Genomic DNA, 24,195 nt, shown 5'->3' with positions numbered 1-24,195 from the left:
CCTCTTTATACATATGAGAAACTTTGACTAGCCAGTCTCTTTATATGAAGCCATAGCACAAACGTATTAGGAACGATGGGGGATGAGAATCATTAATCCCTATCCGAAGAAAACACACCACACTCTCCGAATCAAGAGACTTAGTGAGGGTTATTGTTCGTGAAACTATTGTTAAATATTTAAAAGAAAGAAATCATTATTATTGACTGGAGTAGAACCATGGTTGGGGGAGTGTTGTTTTAATCAAGGCGTCATTGTGCTAAATCATCTTTTGGCAATTTATTTCTAATACATTAATATCACCTAACGCTTTATTAAGACCTCGACCATAGTTTTACCCTCTTTTTCTTCTAAAAATGCTACATCTCTAGAATCTCAAACCTCTTAAGTTTTATCTCAGTTTCGACTCTCTTCATTCTAGCTGTCTTCATTGGATTAGCTTAGCATCCAACCCATCAAAACAGCCTCGTAACTGATCTGAATTGCAATCTGACAACCCATATGGCGGAGAATCTCGCCGTTTTCCATGTCTACTCCTTCGCTACTTCGAGAATATGACCAGAGATTAAGGAGAAACTTATGTATCTAATAAAGCTTTAGGTGATATATTATTGTAAGGAAACTTAAGTACCAAAAAATGATGTAGCACAATGGTGCATGGTTTAAATTCATTTCCACCTAAACCAATTTGACTCCACTCAATCCCAAGTTTTCTTTATTTTAAAATTTGTATATACTTAACAAAATGACGTAAAATTTTAAGTTGATTCATATGACATGTCACTGCCACTTCATCGTTAATACACTCTCAAATTACAGATTTTGAGTCAACATTAGTCAATGCATACAAAAACTGATTTCTACGAGTTGATGTATGAAATTCAAATATTTTTTGAGTTAATTTATGTTATAGCACAGGTGATTACTACATGTCCGGATTGGGACCGCAGTAGTGTTAGATGTTGAAATTGGCTGTTTTCCCATTACGGTTCATTGTCTCTCTGCTCAAAAGTAAACAGCCACGAAATGGGTTTGTCGGGTGAGTCACTGGTAAGCTCTTTAAACTACATATCTCGTTCGCAGAGGAATCAGATGGTGTCCATGTGAAGCAGAAAGAGAATAAAAGATGGAAATATATTTATGATTTTTTTTACTCTTTAAGACACTTTTTGTCTTTCAAATTACACAATAGGTCACTTGTTGCTGGAGGCACACTTTCTCTTTGTGCAATGTCCTATATGTCCTCAATCTAACTACACTCTCTCCTAATCACAACCCTTCTTAACTAAGCTCTCACTTTCCCTTCTTAAAAAAAAACGATTGATCAGTTTCTGATTTTTGAGTTTTCAAAAACCAATCTATATTCTCTCTCCAACTTTACTTTTTCAGATTCAGATTTACTTTTCCCAATTTGACGGTCCCTTCGTTTACTAACCCTAATTCCTGAACCCTCTTCTTCTTCATCTTCAATTTCTCCATAGAACACCATAAAACCAGAGGTCTGCCGCGAGTTTGATCGTGTAATCTCATCTACACGACTTGGGAACTCTCGAGAATCCTCCACCGAAATATATAGTACGACAGTCTGGTTCTGTGGTTCTCCTTTGGACGAATCTCTTTATTGTGATGTGTCTTGATTGGACTCAGCTTAGTTCCTACTGATGAAACCAATCTCCATAGCAAAGGTAAACATTAATCTGATATACGGCGCGTAATTATCGAAGTTCTCTCCTCAAATACACTCCCAAATTGAGTTGTTTTGTTTTGTTTTGTTTTGGAAAATTTGTTCAATAACACAAACCATAAACGAAAAGTTTGAGATGAAATCATGAGGAAGTTGAGAAGTGGGAAGGAAATCAAGAAGGATTTGAGATTTCGAGACAAACAAAAGGTGGACTGAGTTCGTTGATTGTCTCTGTTTCTCGAAATCGAGGTAAGATTCTTTTTTGTTTTCTTCACTCGTGATTTTTTGTTCTGAGAAATTGATGTTCTGAAAGATTGAGGAAAACGGGTTTGAGTTTAGTTTGTTTGATGTGTTGTGTGCATTTTCTCCATAAAAATATGAACTATCTTTTGGTTGATATCATTGTATTGTATTGTTTGGTATTGAAACACGCGTGGTTGATTTCTTTGTTTTTGTTTTGTCTAATTTGATGTTCGGTTGTTGTTTCGTCTTTGTATATGTCATCGTCTTTGTGTTTCTATGTCACTGTATTTTACTGTGTTTGTGTGTTTTGTGTTTCGTTTGTGGTATCATGTATGTGTGGTGTGGCAAAGAAATTGCAGACAGTGTCACCTACCAACAATGTTACCAGTCGTATAACTTCTGAAAGTTTTTGTTGGCTACATGACAGTATCCTTGAGGAGAGTCTAAGAGGTCATAAAGCTCGAGAGTTGATGCTGACACCTAGTGGTGTTTGTCCTTCATATTTTGTCCTCTTAAGCAATGAAAACGTTTTCGTCTACAAATTTTTATCAACAGATTCCGTCGATGTCCACAAATTTAATCCATGTCCATATCCACAGATTTAGTCACGTCTCTCTGTCCACAACAATAAATTATTATGTTTACAATTTTTGAATTCGTCGTTCTATACAACATATTATATATCCTACATTTATCATATTTATTGAGATCTTTGTCCACCATTCTTTATCCACAAATTTATTTTTTTATGATCGAGAACGTCTGCTTTTAAAAAATTTAAGTTCGTGTCCATGTCCATACATTTTTTATATAAATGTTTATATATCCATGTCCACACATTTTTATATAAATGTTTATATATATATATGAAATGGATGTTGAAAGATAAATAATCTTATGTATAATTTATTATGTTAATTATATTTATTTTATATATTTTAATTTTTGAGATAAGAGTAAAAGAAAACAAAAGTGAAATAAAAGAAACAACGATAGCATAAAATAAAAAATAAAATGGTGGACACTTTCTTATATACACGTACTTGAGTACATCTGCAAGTTACTTTTTCTAACTAGATAACAAATTGACTTTTCAGATGCTTAGCTAAAACAATTATATCACTCTTTTCTGTCGTTGAGCAAAGGGCATATGAGTCAAAAAGATGTCTCGTACACCGTGAAAGTGTGCCTCCAGCACATTGTGTCTTAAACTGTCAAAAAAGAAAAAAATATGTCCCATAGTGAAATCAACTCTATATTTATATTCGTTTTTAGTCAAACATAATAGAGTCTGGCCAGTAACGACTAATCTATGTGCGAAGGTCAAATGGTGACAATCCTAACACACTGACGTGTGGAAGTTTGAAATACTATGCACATTGCCATGTTACCCTACGATGATCGATTGATAACAACCGCAGGGTCCACAACTCTCTAGCCAGTTTATTAAGCCAATTACTGGCAATTTGCGGGATATTTATGTACCAGATTTTACTCAACAGAGTGAGACTAGTTTTCAATTATGTTTCTTTTCTTTTGTTTTTTTTATTAAAATCATCAAAAGAAAGTATATTTATTCATATAACTTATTCTAATAAATGTTTTGGTTAAATGAATTTGTATTGTGATAAATGGGTTTATTTCAAAACCGATTTTACTAGTAACAACGATCAAATAAATTGAGCATATAAATTAAATTGGACATAAAAAATTATATTATAAAATTATAAGTTACTAGGATTTTTACCGCGCTACGCACGTTTGTTAATTTAAATTTGTTAAACGATCAATTTAAATGTCGAACTTGTTTTGTTTGAGCTTGTACTTATTTTACATTAATATTTACTGATTATTTATAATTAATAAATTTTAAATAAACAATTCTATTTTATTTTATTTAGTTTTCAAATAAATTTAAAAGATTAATTTTTTACTATATACCATCTGTTGATATTATAAAATAGGTTTACTGAAACCAAAAATTGAGATTGATAACTAACAAACTAAAGATGAGTATATAGTTTGTTGTTATTGTATTTTAAATAGTTACCTCTCCTAACTTCATATATGGTATGATACAATTTTTTATTTTTTTGTTTTCTTTTCATTCGAAACTTCCAATGAATTTTCTATATTTGTTGTATTAAAATCTTCCTCAAGTCCAGTGGTTTCTCTATATTTATTGCATTAAAATCTTCCTAATGGTGTTATGACCATTACTAATTTCATTGCATTATTTTATTAGTTTAAAAAAATATTGTATATTGTTAATTATTGTGAAATTTATATATTTTGGAATTAGTGTTTATGATATCTTGAAATCTTACAAATATTTTAATTTTTCAATGACTTTTAGGCAACTATAACATCTGTCATAGACTCAGGCACACAAGGAAATATTTTTACTATTACCATTGATGACATTTTAAAATTCAGAAAAAATATAAGTATTTCATAAATTTTAGATTAACTCTTCGTTGATCACATTGTTATTTACTATTATTTTCCTTTACTCTGCGTTAAGCATTTTGTATCAGTTTAAATTTTACTGATTAGTACTTCTTTGATCACATTGTTATTTACTATTATTTTTGTTTACTCTGCGTTGAGCATTTTGTATAAGTTTAAATTTTACTGATTAGTACTTCGTTGATCACATTGTTATTTACTATTGTTTTGTTTACTATGTAGGGGTGTTCAATCCGGATATCGTTTCGGTTCGGTTTTTTTCGGTTTTCGGTATTTCGGTTAGTAAAATATAACTACCATTCTAAATCCATATTTACTTCGGTTCGGTTCGGTTTATATACCGTCGGTTTTCGGTTTATTCGGTTTTATACCATAAAACATAATTATTTTGTTTGAGATCATATTGTATGAATTTTAGAGTCATATTGTCAACACATTCATTTATTAAAAATATATTACATGTTCAAATATGTGAACAAAAAAGTAAAAATGCTTCTACCATCAAATAAAATAATCAATTCTATAACTAAAATCAAAGCTTGAAATTTTGAAAATAAAAATATAAAACAAAACAGAAACATAAAAGAAAAGTTTTTCCACTCTTCCATATTTAGTGTTCATTAAAGTCATGCTTTTTCAATTGAAAAATTTCCATTAATTATTGTCCATCAAATTTATAATCTTCATATTAATTAAGTGAAGACTAAAATAAATCAAAAAGATCAAAAAAAAACTTAGAAAATAAAATGTATGAATTGTGATGTATTGTTATTTAGTTATAGTTCAAGTGTTTTACAAATTAAAGTTTTTTTATTACTATAAAATTATGGTAATAGTTATTAACACAAATTTAACTTATGTAACAAATAGATTTTCATGTATTGTTTTAAAATAGATACATATTTACATGTTTCTACTTTTAATCGGTTTTGTTCGGTTTATTCGGTTTAATCGGTTATATACCAAACCATATCCAAATCCTACGGTTTTTATAAAATTATATCCATTCGGTTTATATGGTATATACCAAAACAAAACCATATTGTCTATTTCGGTTCGGTTCGGTTCGGTACGGTTCGGTTTTACCATATTGAACAGCCCTATTACTATGTGTTGAGCATTTTGTATAAGTTTAAATTTTACTGATTAGTATTTTAAATCGTTACCTCTCCTAACTTCATATATGGTATGATACAATATTTTGTTTTTTTTTTTTTTTTCCTTTCATTTGAAATTTTCAATGATTTTTCTCTATTTTTTGTATTAAAATATTTCTAGTGTACAGTGATTTCTCTATATTTATTGTATTAAAATCTTCCTAATGGTGTTATGGCCATTACAAATTTTATTGCTTTATTTTGATTAGTTTAAAAAAAATATTGTATATTGTTAATTATTGTGAAATTTATATATTTTGGAATTAGTGCTTATGATATCTTGAAATCTTACAAATATTTTAGTTTTTCAATGACTTGTAGGCAACTATAACATCTGTCATAGACTTAGGCACATAAGAAATATTTTTACTATTACCATTGATGACATTTTAAAATTCAGAAAAATATAATTATTTCATAAATTTTAGATTAACTCTTTGTTGATCACATTGTTATTTACTATTATTTTTGTTTACTCTGTGTTGAGCATTTTGTATAAGTTTAAATTTTACTGATTAGTACTCCTAACTATCCTTTTTAAATTCATGCTCATTCTCATTTGTCAAATATTATATCAAAACAAATAAATGATATAGTATAACACAAAAATAAAATTAATTGAATTAAAATTTGTTATTTATATTTAACATTTAAAATATATAAATTTTATAGACAAATAAAACAGGCCAAACAAATCAAATTAACAGATCGAAAAAATTATTAGAAGCCCAACACGAAAATGGTCTGTGACATGGCCAAAAGAAAAATTAACAGATCGATAAAATTATTATAAGCCCAACACGAAAATGGTCTGTGACATGGCCAAAAGAAAAAAAATTATTGGCTGATTTTTGAGTCCTACGTAGACAGTCTATCTATTGCTGGTATTCCCCTTTTATTTATTGTATGTATTGTATGATGTTATTTAATGTTTTGTGTCTTGTGTTGTGTATTCGACTATTCGCTAATATCAAAACAGTTATTTGGTTCTCTATTTTGCTACAGAATATATATCCATACTATTATTTAAGAAGTGATTTTTTTAACTTGTCATCTTCTCCATGATTTTAGAATAAGTCATTAGTTTAATCTATACTATTATTTGAAATTTTATTTTAATAATTTTAATTAATATTATATTTAAAATTTTATTTAATATTTATCTATATATATACATATATATATATATATATATATATATATATATATATATATATATATATATATATATATATATATATATATATATATATATATATATATATATATATCAATATACTTAAGATAATTAGTAAATATTAACCTATTCAACCGATATGTATATACTAATACTTTAAATATATATTTAATATATATAAATATATTCTTATCATGATATTTAAGAAATTTAATTAATAATTGTTATTAAAAATTGATATTAACAGTATCTACCGATAATATCATAATTATGTTTATCTTATATTTAGTTTATGATTTTAATGACTAATGGTATAACCTGTTTCTCTTATTCTTATTGAAAATATGATCCACATAATTATTACATTATTAAAATTAAGATTAAAGGCAAAGCATCAATGAAAATATGTAGTAAATATATAGTTTATTTACTTATGCTAAATATTTTATGTATATCTAGTATTAAACAATCGTATTCCTAACCTAAAATAAATTAATTTGTATTTATACATAACGAACATCAAAATCACAAATATATTTATGTTAATAATGAATGTATCCTCAAAATCACAAATGATATCAAAATAATATATTGTGACCAAAATACTAAATATTATATAAACTTCAAAATGAAAGTTAACTTACAATTTTTTTAAAAAAATTATAGAAGCATGAAAATTTAGGATGTAAGTATTAAATAACACTAAAAATTTGACAAATAATAAACATAATATAAATATAATCTAGGGGAAATTGCCAAATATGACTCAAAACTTGATTTTAACCCCAAAAGTATACCCCAACTTCAATCAAATGCAAAAGTAATCCAAAATGCTAGTAAAATTACAACTAGCCCCTTATGACCAAATAAAAAACAAAAACTCATTTTTACGAATGTAACCCCGTAAAGTCTTTTGAAGTTTTGTAAGTCTTTTGAAGTTTTGTAAGTCTTCTGAGGTTCTATAAATCTTCTGGAAGACATTCATGAAGTCTTCTCGTATAGTTGATCTTAAAAATATTTTATAAATTTGATAAAAAGAATTTGATGGGGGGGGGGGGGAATTGAAATCATGTAACTTTAAACATTTGTAAGATCTAGTAAAATTGAATTGTTTTCAAAATAGATGAATGAATGTAGTGTGTCATGGTATTTTTGTAGTGTTGTAGTGTTGTATGTATTTTTAGGGTTAGATTTGAAAGCTTAATATTTTTTTTGAAAAATTAAACTTTGACTTATATGTGTTTAGTTTTGTGTATATTAAACACTTTTAAAGTTGTTTTTAAGTGTTTGTTTCTAGTTGGTTAGTTATTTTGAGTTTAGGGTTTAGGTGAGTTAAGTCTTCTAACAAATAATGTATTAGAAGAAGTCTTCTGAGCGAATAGTAAATTTAGGGTCTAGGAGACTTTCAAATAAGTCTTATATAAAGAAAATTTATACATTTTTTTTCTTCTTCTCAAATGGCTGCAACAGAAATGTAATATTTCTCATTCTAAAACTCTCCAACCTCTCTCTAATCTTTTTGAATTTAAAAACACCAAACTTTATATCAATTTTCGTTTTTATCTCATATCTTTCTCACTGATTTATTTTGTTTTTGCAGGTTTTTCATTACATAGTTCTCATCTTCCACTCTTTTAAAGGTAGATCTATAAATCTTTTTTTTTTAATTTGGTAACATCTTATTGCTTACAGTACTTACCTTTTGAAAACTCTTTTGGTTGTTTTCCGATGAAGAGGAGTTATGCTTCTCTAGCAGCTGAGCATAACCGAGGAAGAGGAAGATTAAGGCGACAACGGTGAAACGGCCGCAGTTTCGGGTCAAGATTTAGATGCATGAGATTTGAACGGCGAACATTTGACGGTGGTGATCGTCGGAGTCGAAGACTATCCGAAGCGGTAGGTGATGTGTCCAACTTGCTTCCTCATGAAGACATGAATGTATTTGTGTTTTTGTTTTGGGCCTTGGTCCAGTTGTGGTATAATTGGCCCAACACATTAATAAAACCTCTATTGCCGGTAAAAAAAACAAAAAGAGAAATCCAAAATCACGTCATTCTCCTCCACAACACTTTTAAGTGAATCAATAAAAAGGAAATATGTTTCTGTTTTTTTTTTCAGGAAAAAACAATATATGGGCTTGGGTCTATTATATAACGATCCACAAAGTAATTGTAAATTATGATGTACCAAAATTTTAATCATAACAAGTCACTTAATTAAATTAGACTTGCTAAATTAAATTTTCAACAAGTTGCACTTATTTTTGAATTTTTTTTTGGTAACATGCTTTTTACTATTTTATTTATGTTTCTGTCTAAGTAATGTATTTGATTTTAAAAATTCTATATTTCAAATTTGAACTTTATATTCAACTTTACATCAAAATATTTATAGTATAATTACATAAAAACTCACAAGTATAAATAAAACTCTAATATTTGACACTTTAATGTTTATTTTACCAAATAAAATGAATATGAGCACAATAAAAAACAATCTCATAGTTTATAAATGGAGGTTAAACACATTGAACAAGACACTCCAACGTCAAAACTTAATAATCTATGAATATATAACAAGAATTTAAACAATTAAGTTTATGGTATTGTTAAAAAACATATAATTATGAAAAATAAAACTTTTTACTATTTTATTTATGTTTCTGTCTAAATATTGTATTTGTTTTTCAAAAATCTCTATTTCAAATTTGAACTTTGTATTCAACTTTACATCAGAATATTTATAATATAATTAAATAAAAACTCACAAGTATAATTAAAACTCTAATATTTGACACTTTAATGTTTATTTTACCAAATAAAATGAATATAAGCACAATGAAAAAAAATATTCTCATAGTTTATAGATGGAGATTAAACACATTGAACAAGACACACCAATGTCAAAACTTAATAACCTATAAATGGATAACAAGAATTTATACAGTTAAATTTATGGCATTGTCAAAAATTAAAAACATATATTATGAAGAAAAAAACCTGCACAGGTGCGCGGATCAAAGGCTAGTCGTCTCTTATTAACTAGAAAATTTAATAAACATGAATGTTGCTAACCACATAATTATCATCAGTTAAGTTATCAAAATCATTCAGTAGCATCAATATTGAGTAATATACATGAATTAACAAGAAAATGTTAAACAATCTTAATATTTTAGAGAAAATGAAAGTTTATTAAACATTGACGTACAAGACTTCCACGAAAGTCGTCCACCAGACGATTCTAAGAAATCTTCCATTAAATCATTTTTTGCAATTGAAAATTTACAAAGGAAAACTTCCAGAGAAGTCTACTCTACTGCAGATTTCTTTGTAAGTCCTCCTTTGTAAATATGGCCTTACTATTGTTTAAAAAAAAAAAATCAATATACCAGAGACGACTTCCCGGTAAATCGTCTAGGATAAACATGTTAGTTTTTCAATTGACCTGATTGTGTTAGAAATTTGACTTTTCTTGAAGACTTACAAAGAAGTCTTCTGCCAGAAAAACAAAACTTAAATATTTAATTTTAATTAGATGACTTCCATGTAAGTCTCCTAGCAGACGACTTACACGAATGTCTTCTGTGATAAACAAGGTTTGACTAGAATTTCGGAACAAAATTCTAGAAGACTTTTCCGTTTAAGTAGTCTCTCGGAAGACTTACATGGAAATCGTCTAATTAAAATTAAATATTTAAGTTTTATTTTTCAACTGTAAAATTAATCTGAGAGGATTTTCACCGACAGTGAGGCGACTTTCACCGACAGTGAGATAATTTTCACCGAGAGTTCAGAAGAATTACATGGAAATCTTCTGGTGGACGAATTTCCTGTAAGTCGTCTAGAGAAAGTCAAATTTCTCACATAATCCGGTCAATTGTAAAACTAACATGTTTATCCTAGATTATTTACCAGGAAGTCTTCTCTGGTATTTTCTTGATTTTTTGTAAACCCAGAAAAGCTGAAAAACTTCTAGAGAAGTCATCTCTAAAAAACAGATAAAAAGTCAATTGTAAAACTAACCTATGCATTGACCAGATGATTTCCGTGTAAGTCTTCTGACGGACAGATCCGAAAAAATGATTTCATAGCTTCTTTAACCAGTGAGATAACTTGATTAGATTCTCCAACTACACAAACTTCATCACCAAAGCGATCCACTTGTTAATGACCAAGAATAATGAGCTTTAATGGCTTTATGAACCTTAAAAAGTTTAGAATCAAAATCTTGGGTTTTTTGGATGAATATAGAGAGAAAGTGAAAGAGATGTTGTTTTAGGGCATAAGAAATGAGATATGAGGAGTGAAAATCAATTTTTAAGTGCATTAAAAACTTCAAATTGGTTGTTCATGGTGGTTTTGTATTCATGGCAATGAAAATATTGTAAATATTTGATGAAGATGAGGATGATATAGTAAAATATTCATTCTCAAAAAAATAAAAATAAATACAAAAAATGGTATTTTCGTGAATAATCTAAATTTTTGGGGTGAAAGGACATATGAAAGTTCCAAAAAATTCATGGGTTAGTTTTACGTTTAACCTTGAGTTTTGAGTCATATTTGCAAACGCATTATAATCTAAGAGTATACATAGATAATATTTTGTAATTCATTATTTTGTTTTTTTGTCTCACTGTTTTAAAATCTAAATTATAGAGAATATATAATGTTTATTGGCTATTGTGATTTTGTTGATGTTTTATGTGATGTGATTGTTTATAATCACGTTCTTTCACTAGATATCTTTTTGGTCCACAAATACAATAAGTATATTTAAGAAAATAAGCTTTTAATTAAATCAAAATTTCTTAATTTGATTATCACTATAAAAAAGATTTTGATCCAACATCTACATCCTATAAATAAAACTATGAAACAATAATACATTGATAACCAATATGAATATTGAAGTTTTATAATTTATAATTTTAATTTAAAATTTGTATCTAATTTAATAATTTAATTTTTTATAAAAATAAATATTAAAATTAAAAATTGTTATGTATATATAAGGACCATCAAGTAGTAAATTGTATATATGTATTTATTAAAGTATACATATATTGTTTTAAAATTGATATATATTAATTAACATACCATGCTTGATTATGTTTATATTTAATCAGTATCCTCCTATATATTAAATAAGAATTCACTTGAGTGACTTTTGTTATGGTGTCAATCATAAAGAGAGTTTTTAAAAAAATGTTATAAGTTGATTGGTTGGAAGATATTTAATTTTTAATTATTTTAATTAGATCTATAGTAAAATCTAAGTTTATAACTAATTAATATCACTTACTAAATAGTATAAATGATATTACAAATAATTATGGTAACTAATTGTCAAAATTATAGAAATTGTACCAATGTTTGATTAATTCTTTTTATATTTATATACTACATAAAATAACTATTAGAAAAATTTATATAAATCGATATAATGATTTCATATTCTTACATAAAACATTTCATTCGTATATAATGAATTATTATACTTATTAATATCTTATAATGTCCACATATGTCTTACGAGTCATTTATAAAAAAATATAACATTTATAAAATTATCTATCATGGCTTACAAAATTATTTTATCTTAATTTTAGATGATTCATATGAGATTATAAATCATTTATAAAAAATAAAAAAATTTCCTATATATTAAACTAGACGTCACTTAAGTGACTTTTGCTTACATATCGATCATATGTGTAGTCTTAAGAAAATTGTTATAATTTGCTTGGGCGATAATTTTTAATTTAATTTATTTTAATTTAGATTTAAAATAAAAAATAAATCTAGAGCCAGTTAATATCACGTGCCAAATACTATAAATTATATTCAAAATAATGGTTTATGGTAACTAATTACTGAAATTATATAAAGAATATTACTGTTTGATCATTTTTTTTTAGATTTCTAAACTACATAATATAATGATTGAATTAAAATCATGTAAAATAAAAAGGTAAGTCTAAAACTAATTACTATCACTTGCCAAATAACCTAAATGATAATTACAAAAAATAATTAATGGTATCTAATTTTCAAAAATATAGAAAGTGTAATAATTTTTATCAACTCTTTTTATATTTACATACTACATAAAATAATGAATATAAAACAATTTATAGAAATCGATAGAATGATTTCATATTCATATATATAAAATATAGTCGTATCTATAATTATTATTATATTTAATAGAACATGTGAGAACTTTGATTTATAAATGTTTTGCATTTAAGTCAAATAATATAGTGAATAAGGTAATGGTATGATTGAAAAGCATTATAAGATGGATTTTTGGTTCATTGATTGTATATTTTGTATTACTATTTTGAGAGAGAAATACATATATATGTAAAAAATTAAGAAAACATTAGTAAATATTTAATTAAAAAACAAAATGATAATGAAAAAATAAGAAGAGGCAGAAGAAGATGCACAATATCTATTGGAGAAGTTAATGTGATAATTATATATATAATTCCACAAGTTTTTGTTATTACTAAATATTTATTAGTTATTTTTACATCACATTTATAGAAATTTTACGATTGATTTTCAAACTATTAAGAGTTAAAATTATATTTTTAATTATTATTCAAAATTTATGATATATATATATATATTCACAATATTTATATCCGATAATTCTCGGACTACCATCTAGTATATAATTATTTGAAATTATAAATACACATTTATCTCAAACACATAATTTATTTGCCGTTATAATAAACAATCGCAATTAATATCTATATATATAAAAAAATGTTTGCTTCACTCCTGTGCATCCACGTCAGCGCCAGGTCAAAAAGTCATTGATTGTGAGTGCGACACCTGTCCTACCATCTCGAAACTCTGCGTTTCATTAACGATTTAATGAATTTGATGCGGTCTTAGATAGTTTAGTCACTTGGGCTGCAACTTACATGATCTAAGCCCACCATCTTTTATCATCATTTTCTGGACCGTGACTAAACATGCCTAAGGCTGCAGCCATTCTTGAACTCTGTGTTTTTGAACTGACAATAGAGCCCGAGTTAAATTACGGAGGACGACTATTTCCGGCCAGTCTCCGGTGTAAGTTGTTGTTGTGTCCAACCGATTAGATTTCTTCCCCTGCAATTGCAAGCAATTAAAATTAGAAACGTTACGTAACTCAACCGGATTCAATCAATTGCATTAAAGTTCTTCTTAACCCCATCTCCCCCACTCTTTCCACAATTTCTCATTCAATATTCTCATCTTGCTTTAAGTCGGTAAATCTACATATATAAATAGGTGAGCTTTGATTCTGTAAACCTCACCATTTTATTCCCAAACTTTCCAGAGCACAATGGTAAACAGAGCTCTCGCATATGAGAGGAAGCCCAAGACTTCCCAAAGAAAGACAATCGTTGGAAACAAGTACGCTACAGCAGGAGGAAGAAAGCGTTAGTGACGGATGAGAGAGGAGGATCAAGGCGATAAAGGATATGAAGAAATTCATTGATGATTGTGAAGAGGATAGAGAGAAGAATGTATTAATGGAGCTACCAAAATTATCGAAATCCAAAAACAAAACAAAGTCAAAGAGCCAATACCTTACCAATCTGAAGGTGGTTAACGCGGCGATATAAGCTGTGTTGTGGTTCAGACGGTAAAGAAGTTCGCCGGTGGCTCAAGAAGGTGAAATCAACGGTTGTGCTGGTGAATAACATGAAGATGCTGAAACCGCCAGCGATTGATAGCGTGAAAAAAGACTGGAGGCTAGCGATAAATCAAGCTTGATTGGAGACGAAGAAACGAGCTATTCTAGAGAAAAAAGATAACACAAAAAGGAGAAAGACGATTCTAAACTCGCCGTACTCACGAAGATGGAAAAAGATTTAGGTTATTAAACTCAGGAAAACATGTACCATTGTTAAACGATGTCGTATCCTCACCTATTGTTCAATTTTAAAAGTTTTTTTTAATTTTAAATAAAAATATTTTTTGGTATTCTTTAGGGAAAATAGTCAATGTACTTCTCAATTCTCAACCCGTGGATTAGTCTGATACTTTCAGATATATAAGAATCTTGCCGACTTAAAGAAGAAACAAACAAAGGTTAAACGAAAAAGTGAATCTTGATATAAAAGATAGAACATTCACTTATCTTTCATTGATCATCTATTCCTCACAGTCCTCATCTTTCTTTGATCGTCTGCTCCTCTGAACTAATTGTCTCTTGGTAACTCCGGTCAGGTCCGGTCCTGAATCCGGTTCCTCCGACTCGCATGCAAAGTTTTCTGTATTTGGGCTGCTTAATTACTGGGCCTTTACCATTTAATTAACTTAAGCATCTAGCTTTCACCATTTTGTTTCTCGCCTTTTAATATGAAAACTAGATTTTGATCCGCGCTTTCAAAGCGCGGGTTTATTTTTGTTTTTTTTTCAATTGACAAATATTTTGTAAATATCACATTTTCATATATTTGTACTTTATTTTATAAAAGACTTAAAATTTTTATCTTTATTTATCGTATTTCATTTTAAATGACTATTTATGTTAAAAAAATTAAACTTTATTTTTTTAATGAATTAAGTTGGTATAACTCTGATAAATTAATTTTATTATGGGGTTAATATTTTAATTAAAAAATTATATACTTTTAATAAAGATTTATACTTTTCAATAAAAAAATTCAATTATTTTTATGAATGCTTAAATTATATTAAGAAAAAAAAAATAATAATTAAGAATAGTTGAAAAAAAATTATTTGAACTTGGACTCAATGGCGCAAAGGAAAAAAAAAATTGAGAATTAAATCTGATTTTTTAATAGGCCCAAATGGCCCAAGAGAGATTTGATTTGGGTTGGATCCAAAAATAATGATCCAATATGGATTTGTTATTAATATTACTTAATTGCCCTTAATGAAATATGCAATGTTAGTGAAGGAAACATGCCCCTAAGGTAATTATGACAATAGGATCCTGCTTTAATAGTATAGATTTGGGTTAAAAAAACATTTAATCAATTAACTCATCATATCTATCTGGTTTCAATCACAGTCAAAAGAAAAAGAAAAGCCAGTTTCAGTTATGAAAAAAAGGAAAATAAATAAATATTGATTAATTTTTTCATATATTTTTTGTAATTTGAAAATATCATTAAGCTATCGATCAAAAAAATTTATATATATATAAAATTGTTTGTTTCACTCCTAGGCTATCCAGTTGGAAACTCACTTTTTGAGGGGCTGGCACGTGTCCCCTGTGTTAAACGCTGTGATTCATTTAATTGGAAATCATATTGGGCTTTCGTTTGTTGTGTATTTGTCCAATAATGGGCTTAATGTTTTTTTTTTGGTTACGGCCATGAGTAAACATCATGGATACGGCACTCACTCTCAATCTTTAATTAGATTTCATATTAGCAGAATAAAATACTTTTAAAAAAATTGTAAAATGCATAAAATTTATATAGTTATAACATACAAAGTAATTGCTAGATTCTAAATTTGATATGTTGTCTATCCAATTATTTCTTTTAAATATTAGTTATAATTAAGTAAAGTATTCTAATAAATGTGAAATTACTGAACCAATAAATAAAAAATTAACTATTTATATATTATTAGCAAAAAGATGTAGATTGGTTTATTTTGAATTTTAAAATAAATAATCATGTTAATATGTTAATACATAAATATAAAAATATTTTAATAAGAATAAAAAAAATACAAAACCCACGTACAATGTTGAAAAACTAAATAAAATAATCAATATTTTGAGTATTAAACCTAACCACAACAATAAAAACTGAAATCTACTTACTATATATAAGAAAAGTTGAGCAAACATTTAAGAAAACTATAATACCATTTCTATCAGGAACATCATGTCATGCTAATACAAACTTATAATCTCTAATAACACTAATAAAAAAATAAAAAATAAAAGAGTTTAGTTAGACATATGTGAAGATGATATAAAAATGTGTGTTCATTATAAAAAAACATAACAAAAAAGAAAGATAATAATAAAATAGTACAATGTCAGAAAATGTATTTGAAAACAAATAAAAAAAACATAAACAAGTTAGAAAAATAAACAACATCCAACGTTAACTAAAATGAATATAATATCCCTCATCACTTAAAATTTTCTAATAGAGAAATATCATTATTACACACATCACTTACAAATGCAAATGCAAATCTAAAACACAAACCACAAAATCATACAAAGGAATAAAAATCGAAATCACAAATAAAGTATATCCCGCCCGTAGGGCGGGCCGACCCTAGTTCATCAATAAACACATGCCATTGACTCATTGTAGCTGTTTGAGTGGAATATATGTCCGCATCAAACTTTTTGGCTATGTTTTTATAAATCTTATCATACTAAAATGTTGCTCTTTTGTTTCATAATGCTACAGAACCCATATTTCATTGTCTCCCGTTATTATGTTGATATCTACGTTTGGACTACCTTCTCATCATGATTCAACATATCACATGACAACTCAACTAAAACAAAATAATGATTCTTTTCCAAAGATAATTATTGCATATATCCCCTATATATTATTTGAGAAGCATTGCAACATTTTTTTGCACCAACGTGTCATCACTAAAATGATTCTTAGAATGCTTAGAGAAATAGGTTGGTTCATCTAAATATATAATAAGATTTTTATTAAATCACAATAAATACATTATTAATGTGCTTCATTATTTCCTTCAATAAGATTACGGAATTACCTAATGTGGCTAAAGTATATATGACAATTAATTATTTTGAATAATAAAGATTTGATAAAAATAAATGTGTATTATAATTATATTTGTTTAACTTTAAGCTATTAAAATAAATTAAACAATCAGAGTAACCATATAATAAAAATTAAAAAAATTATTTATATATATATTGTATTTTGAATTTTTAAAAACGAGTATAAATTACTAAAACTGTTAAAAGTTTCATATTCAAATTTTGTGATCAATGTTTTAAAACTTTTGTTATGACATGATACAAATAATTAAAAAAATAATATAAGTAGAAAGTCTCATTTAATAAGTATCAAAAATAAAAGATGTATAAATATATGTATCATTTTAAATTAAACTATATACCCTATAAATATGTATAAATATCTTAATTTTGAAATTTACTTTGAACATGTTTTTGATAAAAAATTTGAAAAAAATATTGACAACTTAATTTTTTAAAATATTATAAATTACTTAAACCATTAATCCCACAGTGAAAATTTTGTTATCACTAATTTAGATTTTTTGCTATAACAGAAACAAATGATAAAAAAATATGAACAAAAAACATCATCTAATATATATTAATTTTAAAATATACCATATATATGTTACTATCATTTAAATTTAATTATATATCATATCAATAGAAAAAATAATTTTTCGATTTATAAAATTTATTTATATGTTCGCACCAATTTAATTATATAAGTAATTGATAATAACTTTTTAGTTATTCAATATATATTTATTATTTTATAATATGTTATAGACATATAATATATAAAATAATTTATATATATAATGTTCATTCCGTGCAAAGCACGGATCTTAACTTAGTTTATAGTTATTTCCAAGCAGTAAACTGATATATGATCAAAAAATTAGAATAATAATATATTACGTTAAGATAAATTCTACAGAGAGATTAGCTTAATATATATATATATATATATATATATATATATATATATATATATTTCAACTCAACCACAACTTGTCATTTCCCAACTAGTTCAATACTCTTTATGTTTCAATTCAACTCAACTACAATTTCACACTTAAAAAGTTTTGATGTTTTAAAATAGATGATATTTTAGTATTTTAATGTTTTTCTTAATTGTATCAAAAATTGGGTAACTTAAAATATTTTATAGTCTATATGATTGGTTGAATAATTTTTAATTTATATTTTAATGATATTTTTAGATAAAAATAAGATTCTTAATATTTACATCTCGTCTTAAAATTGTATGTATTTTGAAATAGAGAAAGTATATTGTTAGAAAAAGAGAGAAGACAAAAGTATTGTTTGGAATTCCAAAGAGTAAAGGCAGATCCATTTCTTCTGTCGGTGAACTTTTGTTCCTCAGCTGAAATTATTAAATATTTGATTCTGTTTATTTTATTAATTCTAGGATGAGCTATTTTTCTTCAATTCTTTTTTTTTTCTCAAGCGTTGAAAATATATATCGGAGGAGTAATTCAAGAGTACAAATTGCATTTCTCGTGAAAATGCGTATTGGTGGTCGCTAAAGTGTATCAGACTTTTAGGTTGGGGTACGTGTTCTTATTAATGATTGGTTGCTTGGCTAGTTGGCTTAATATATGGAGTACCATACCCATCACATTCCCATGCACGTATCCGCTTTTTGTTACTTAATTTTGGAATTATATATCAACCTTTTCCCTTGACAAAAAAAAAATATATTATCAACCTTTTCCCAGTAAAAAAAGAAGAACAATTAGTTTTTTTTGTAACAAGGTTTTCATATTAAAATGCATAAGTAAAGATACAAGGTACGAAGGAATTTTCTCACCCATAAGTTTGAAAAAGAGAGCATCAAATAGAGAGTGAGAGAACACTCTAGAGAAAGATCAACAAGTGAATCTTAAGAGAGAAAGATAAAGAAAAAGACAATCGCTAGTGAACATGGTTCTCTCGGCTGCGACGACCTCGTTTACCTTTTCCTCTAATATTTGTCCATTCCATATCTTGAATTTTTTGAGTCGGTTTAATCAGTCTTCCTCCTCTAGTTATGTTATAACCAGAAGTCTCTCCAACCTCACCTAAACCATCATCTCTCCCATGTGTTAGCGGAGAAAAATCCCGCTCCATATGAAATTGCTGAAGATTGTTGGCGATAGGAGAGTAATGACCAATTGATTGCTCATTTTCAGGAGCTTGAGGAGTCTCCAAAATGATTTATTTTGATGGAATTTTTTCCATAACATGTGACTGAGGATGAGCAGTTTCTTCAACTGCTAACATAGATAAAATTGTTTTCAATCTTTGAGCAAGAAGTAGATTGTACCTCATGTGAATGGGTGAATGTAGTAGGATCAGGGACCTCAAGAGGTGTAGTGAGAGCAGAATTTGTAGTAATCTTGTGTGCTTGATGGCCAGGAGTCAAGTGCGAGTCAGTCTCCACAGCACTCACCAATGTGGATGAGTTTGGTAGCAACATATCTATCGCCACCAAAGGGATCTCTTCATTTGAAACATTAGCTTTCGCAGGAGCGGAATCATGTGGTTTATGGGGCAGAAGACACCTCTTCTCCTTATGACCAAGCGCTCCACATCTCTCACAAGCACTTGGGATCCAAGTATACTCGACATCCACCAGATAGATATTCCCTTGTTTATCATCTAGAGCAATTCGTTTCGGAAAAGGTTTATCCAACTCAACCTCAACTAATATCTTGGCTTCTCCCATAATTGTTGGGTCTAAACGAGGTCTGTGCGTAAGCATTGGCTCTCCCAACCCAGATGCTATATGACTAATTCCTAATCTAGAGAAACAAGAGTCTGGGATATTCTTCAGGTTCACCCATACCGGTAAAGTAGAGATTTCAGGAATTTTGAGAGAGTTTACAGGACTCCAAGGGGCGACGAAAAGGAGACAATCATCAACATGCCAAACTCCTCGTTGAATAACCCACTTGCATGTGTTTTCATGAGGAATATGGAGTAAAAATGAAGAGTCCCCCAGCTTCTTACAGGCTTCCTACATTCTCGCCCTCATAGCCTATTCAAGACAGCATGAATAAGACCACCGGGAGGGCTTGAACACCTATGGAACTGACCAATGATATATTCTTCTTTATTCGCAGGACCTAAGCGAAGAACCTTAGAGGAGATTGTCACCTGAGGAGTGCCATCCAGTCGGTAAGTAGGCTCAGCAGCTCGGAAGAGATTTCTCGCGGACTGATTCATACGGGCAGCCCAAGGAAGGAAATCGAAGACTTCCGTCATCTTTAAGTACAGGGGGAGGAATTTTTTCAACCGGAAGTTTAGAGATAATTTTCTCTGGAAACATCATTGTCCCCTTCATGTGCTTATGACCAGATTTGGTAGCTTCTCCAATTGAAGACCAAAATGAAGCTTCTCCAATTAGTTTCGTAATCATATTGATCTTAAAACTGCACTGGGGTAATGAAAAGGGAAAATCGTTGAAGCTGCACTGACCATAATGTTATTCATACATTAGATAAATACCATAATTAATCGCATCGTCAGTTAATTGAGAGAATATATATACAACAAATACACATCAATTATTAAAGTTTTGGGCACTGTGATTTTGATTATATCCTTTAGATTAGATGATACAACTTTTTTTCTGCAAAGTAGAATTATAATATAACAACAGATTTTTAGAATAACTCTAACACATGCACTTAAATCGACATAACACAAAAATATCTTCATAATTCACATCACAAAGAGAGAAACCTAATACACACATCATAAAAACCAACTATGAATTCAACAACCAAAATAAGATAACTAAATTATTTAGTAAAATAAAGAAACAAGACACCAAAACCGAACCAAAACATAACCATAATATTTGAAAAGACAGACATTAAATAGACAAACTCTTCATAATGTTGATATTTGCATAAATAACAAACTATGCAACCATAAGCAAGAAGGAAGAAACTAAAAACTGTTAATCCATTGAACGCTTTTCCACGGTCGCTATAGTGAGGACTTAGAAACCAAATCAAAATGCTAATCAACGACAAGAAGAAATGTTGCTATAAAAGTGCCAACACAAAGTGAAAGTCGAAGCGGGATCAAGAGCTACTGGACTTACAGAGAATCCGAACACAATCCAAATCTCTCTAGGTGAAGATAAGAAACAGAACAAGATATGTCAAAAGATAAGCAATGTCATCAACAAAAGCACCTGCACCGTCCCATGTGGCTAAACGCTCTATCAAAAGATTCTTGATCTCCAGTCTGGCACCAAACACATTACTGATCCCACTATCCGAATAAGCTTGGACCTCCCAATAATGGAACTAACAACAGCTCCACCGCAACTTCGCATATCGAACCAAATAACTCCATAAACCGAAGCAACACAACTTAAACCATGCTTTATAATGCATAATCTCATGCTTCACCACAACAAAACCGACCCTCTATACCTCATGACATTAGCTCTAATATAGATCATATGACGAAAACAAAAGCAAGTTCATGGGTGACTCCCACGAACTGTCTCAACCCATCATCGAAAGAGCCCACCGCCTTGGTCGAAGGTTCATCCATGATGGGAGATGTATTTTCCGATGCCACGTGACTAGTGTTAATATTTCTTCAACCGCCTGTGTTACACCATGATCACAGTGTGTTACACACAAATATGAGAGAGAATAAGAAGAAATTTTTCTGTTATATTTGATACTGTAATTAATTATCCAGAATAACTTATGATTGACCTTTATATATATATCAAATCATTATATAAGAAACACAAATCTTTATACTAAAAGATACAACATAAAGAGTTACAACTCTTTGTGTACGTAATACCTAACTTATGTGAATGTATTAAGGAGAGATTAGATTATATAATTTAATACTCCTCCTTAATCATATCTCGACTTCGCTCCAAGCTGTTTCATGACATACTCAAACCTTGAACCGCCCAATGCCTTTGTGAGAATGTTTGCGAGTTGATAGTCCCCTTTACAATACTCTAGTTTAATGATTCCTTTTTGCTCAACTTCTCTCATGAAATGGTACTTGATCTCTATGTGCTTTGTCCTTCTATGTTGCACTAGATTCTTCTCAATTGTTATTGCTGATTTGTTTTCACATAAGATTGGAATTCCTCCTTCAAACTTCTGACCAAAATCTTCAAATAGTCTTTGTAGCCACACAACTCGATTTGCGGCTACACACACATCTATGTATTCCACCTCATCTGTTGATTGTATCACTTTTTGTTTCTTGCTTGACTGCCAACAAAACATGGCTGAACCAAGAGTAAACACATAACCTAAAGTGATTTTCTTGTCTTGCTTAGAACCACCCCAATTGCTGTCCGAGTAGCCTATGAGTCTTGGTTCTTTCACACTTGTAAAGAACACTCCAAAGCTTGATGTTCATTTGATATATCTTAACACCCTTTTGGCTTATTGGTAGTGCTTCATGCGAGGTGATGACATGTATACTTGATTCACACAAGTATAAAAGCCATCCAACAATGCTTCTATACTTAATTAGTCGGATCTCCATACTCTTTGTCATCATCAACTCCTTTTCCATGTGGTGTAAGTGGAGTGCTTACACTCTTGCTGTCTCACATCCCAAACTTATCAACAAGTTTGTTTGCATATTTTCGTGTGAAAAATATGCCTCCATTGTCTTGGATTACTTCCATTCTAAGGAAGTAGTTCAACAATCCAAGATCCATCATCTCAAATTCTTTCTTCATAGTCTCTTTGAAAGTGTTGATTATCTGAACATTGCTTCCTATGATGATTATATCATCCACATGTATACTCTTGATCAACACATCTCATCCTTGTTTCATGACATATAACACTGCATCATTCATACTTCTCTCAAAATCGTTTTGAATGAAGTATGAGTCTATCCTTCCATGCCATGTCCGTAGGGCTTGCTTTAAACCATATAAGGTCTTGTGTATCCTTAACACCTTATGTTCATTTCCTTGCATCACATACCCAAGTGGTTGTGTAACATACATTCTTCCTTTAGTTCCCCGTTGAGAAATGCTGACTTTACATCCATCTGATACAAGCACCACTTCATTTGAGCCACATATATATGCAAGTATGGTTTTTATTGTATCATTTTTTGAGACATGGGAAAGCTTCTCAAGATAGTCAACACCATATTCTTGAGAGAATCCTCTTACAACTAGCCACACCTTATGTTTGATGTGATTTTTGCTTGCATTGGTTTTGATCTTGTAGATCCACTTCACACTTATCACATTCTTCTTCTCAGGCTTGTCCACCAGTTTTCATGTCTTGTTTTTCCAATCATGTTTATTTCCTCATTTATGGCCTCTATTTATTCCTTGTTACCACATGCTTCATCATAAGTATGTGGTTTTTCATTTGAATGAAGACAAGCTTCTATTGCTTGAGCCGCCTCTTCAACCACTATTATTGGTGCCTTTTCCAAGATTTCAGTCATGGACTTGACCTTCTTTGGTGGCTCAAAAGCTTCTCCATCTTCATCACCAGTATCATGATCATTGGTTTGAATGAAAACATGGCTGGAAAGTACCTTCAGTTTGTTCCTTAGGGAATGAAGAGTCTTCCATAGATAATTTTAATGTCTTTTTTTACTTCTTTTTGCCGTTTCCAATCCCACTTCTTGTTTTCTTTAAATTCTATATCTCTTGATATTTCAATGTTCACATTCTCTAAGAT

The 24,195-nt window shown here is 29.0% G+C and overlaps 1 long non-coding RNA gene across 1 annotated transcript; it reads right to left on the bottom strand.

The window, feature by feature from the left end:
* Positions 1-11,133: 11,133 nt before the first annotated feature.
* On the bottom strand, positions 11,134-15,172 carry LOC106351198. The gene is made up of 3 exons (XR_001271215.3): positions 14,331-15,172; positions 14,055-14,159; positions 11,134-13,866 (listed from the first exon to the last, which is right to left on the bottom strand). It is a non-coding gene; the product is annotated as an uncharacterized LOC106351198 (long non-coding RNA).
* Positions 15,173-24,195: the final 9,023 nt, after the last annotated feature.

This window comes from Brassica napus, chromosome A9 (assembly GCF_020379485.1).
Source record: "Brassica napus cultivar Da-Ae chromosome A9, Da-Ae, whole genome shotgun sequence".
NCBI lineage: Eukaryota > Viridiplantae > Streptophyta > Magnoliopsida > Brassicales > Brassicaceae > Brassica > Brassica napus.
The sequence above is the reverse complement of the archived record's forward strand: the minus strand, read 5'-3'. Positions and strand labels throughout refer to the sequence as shown.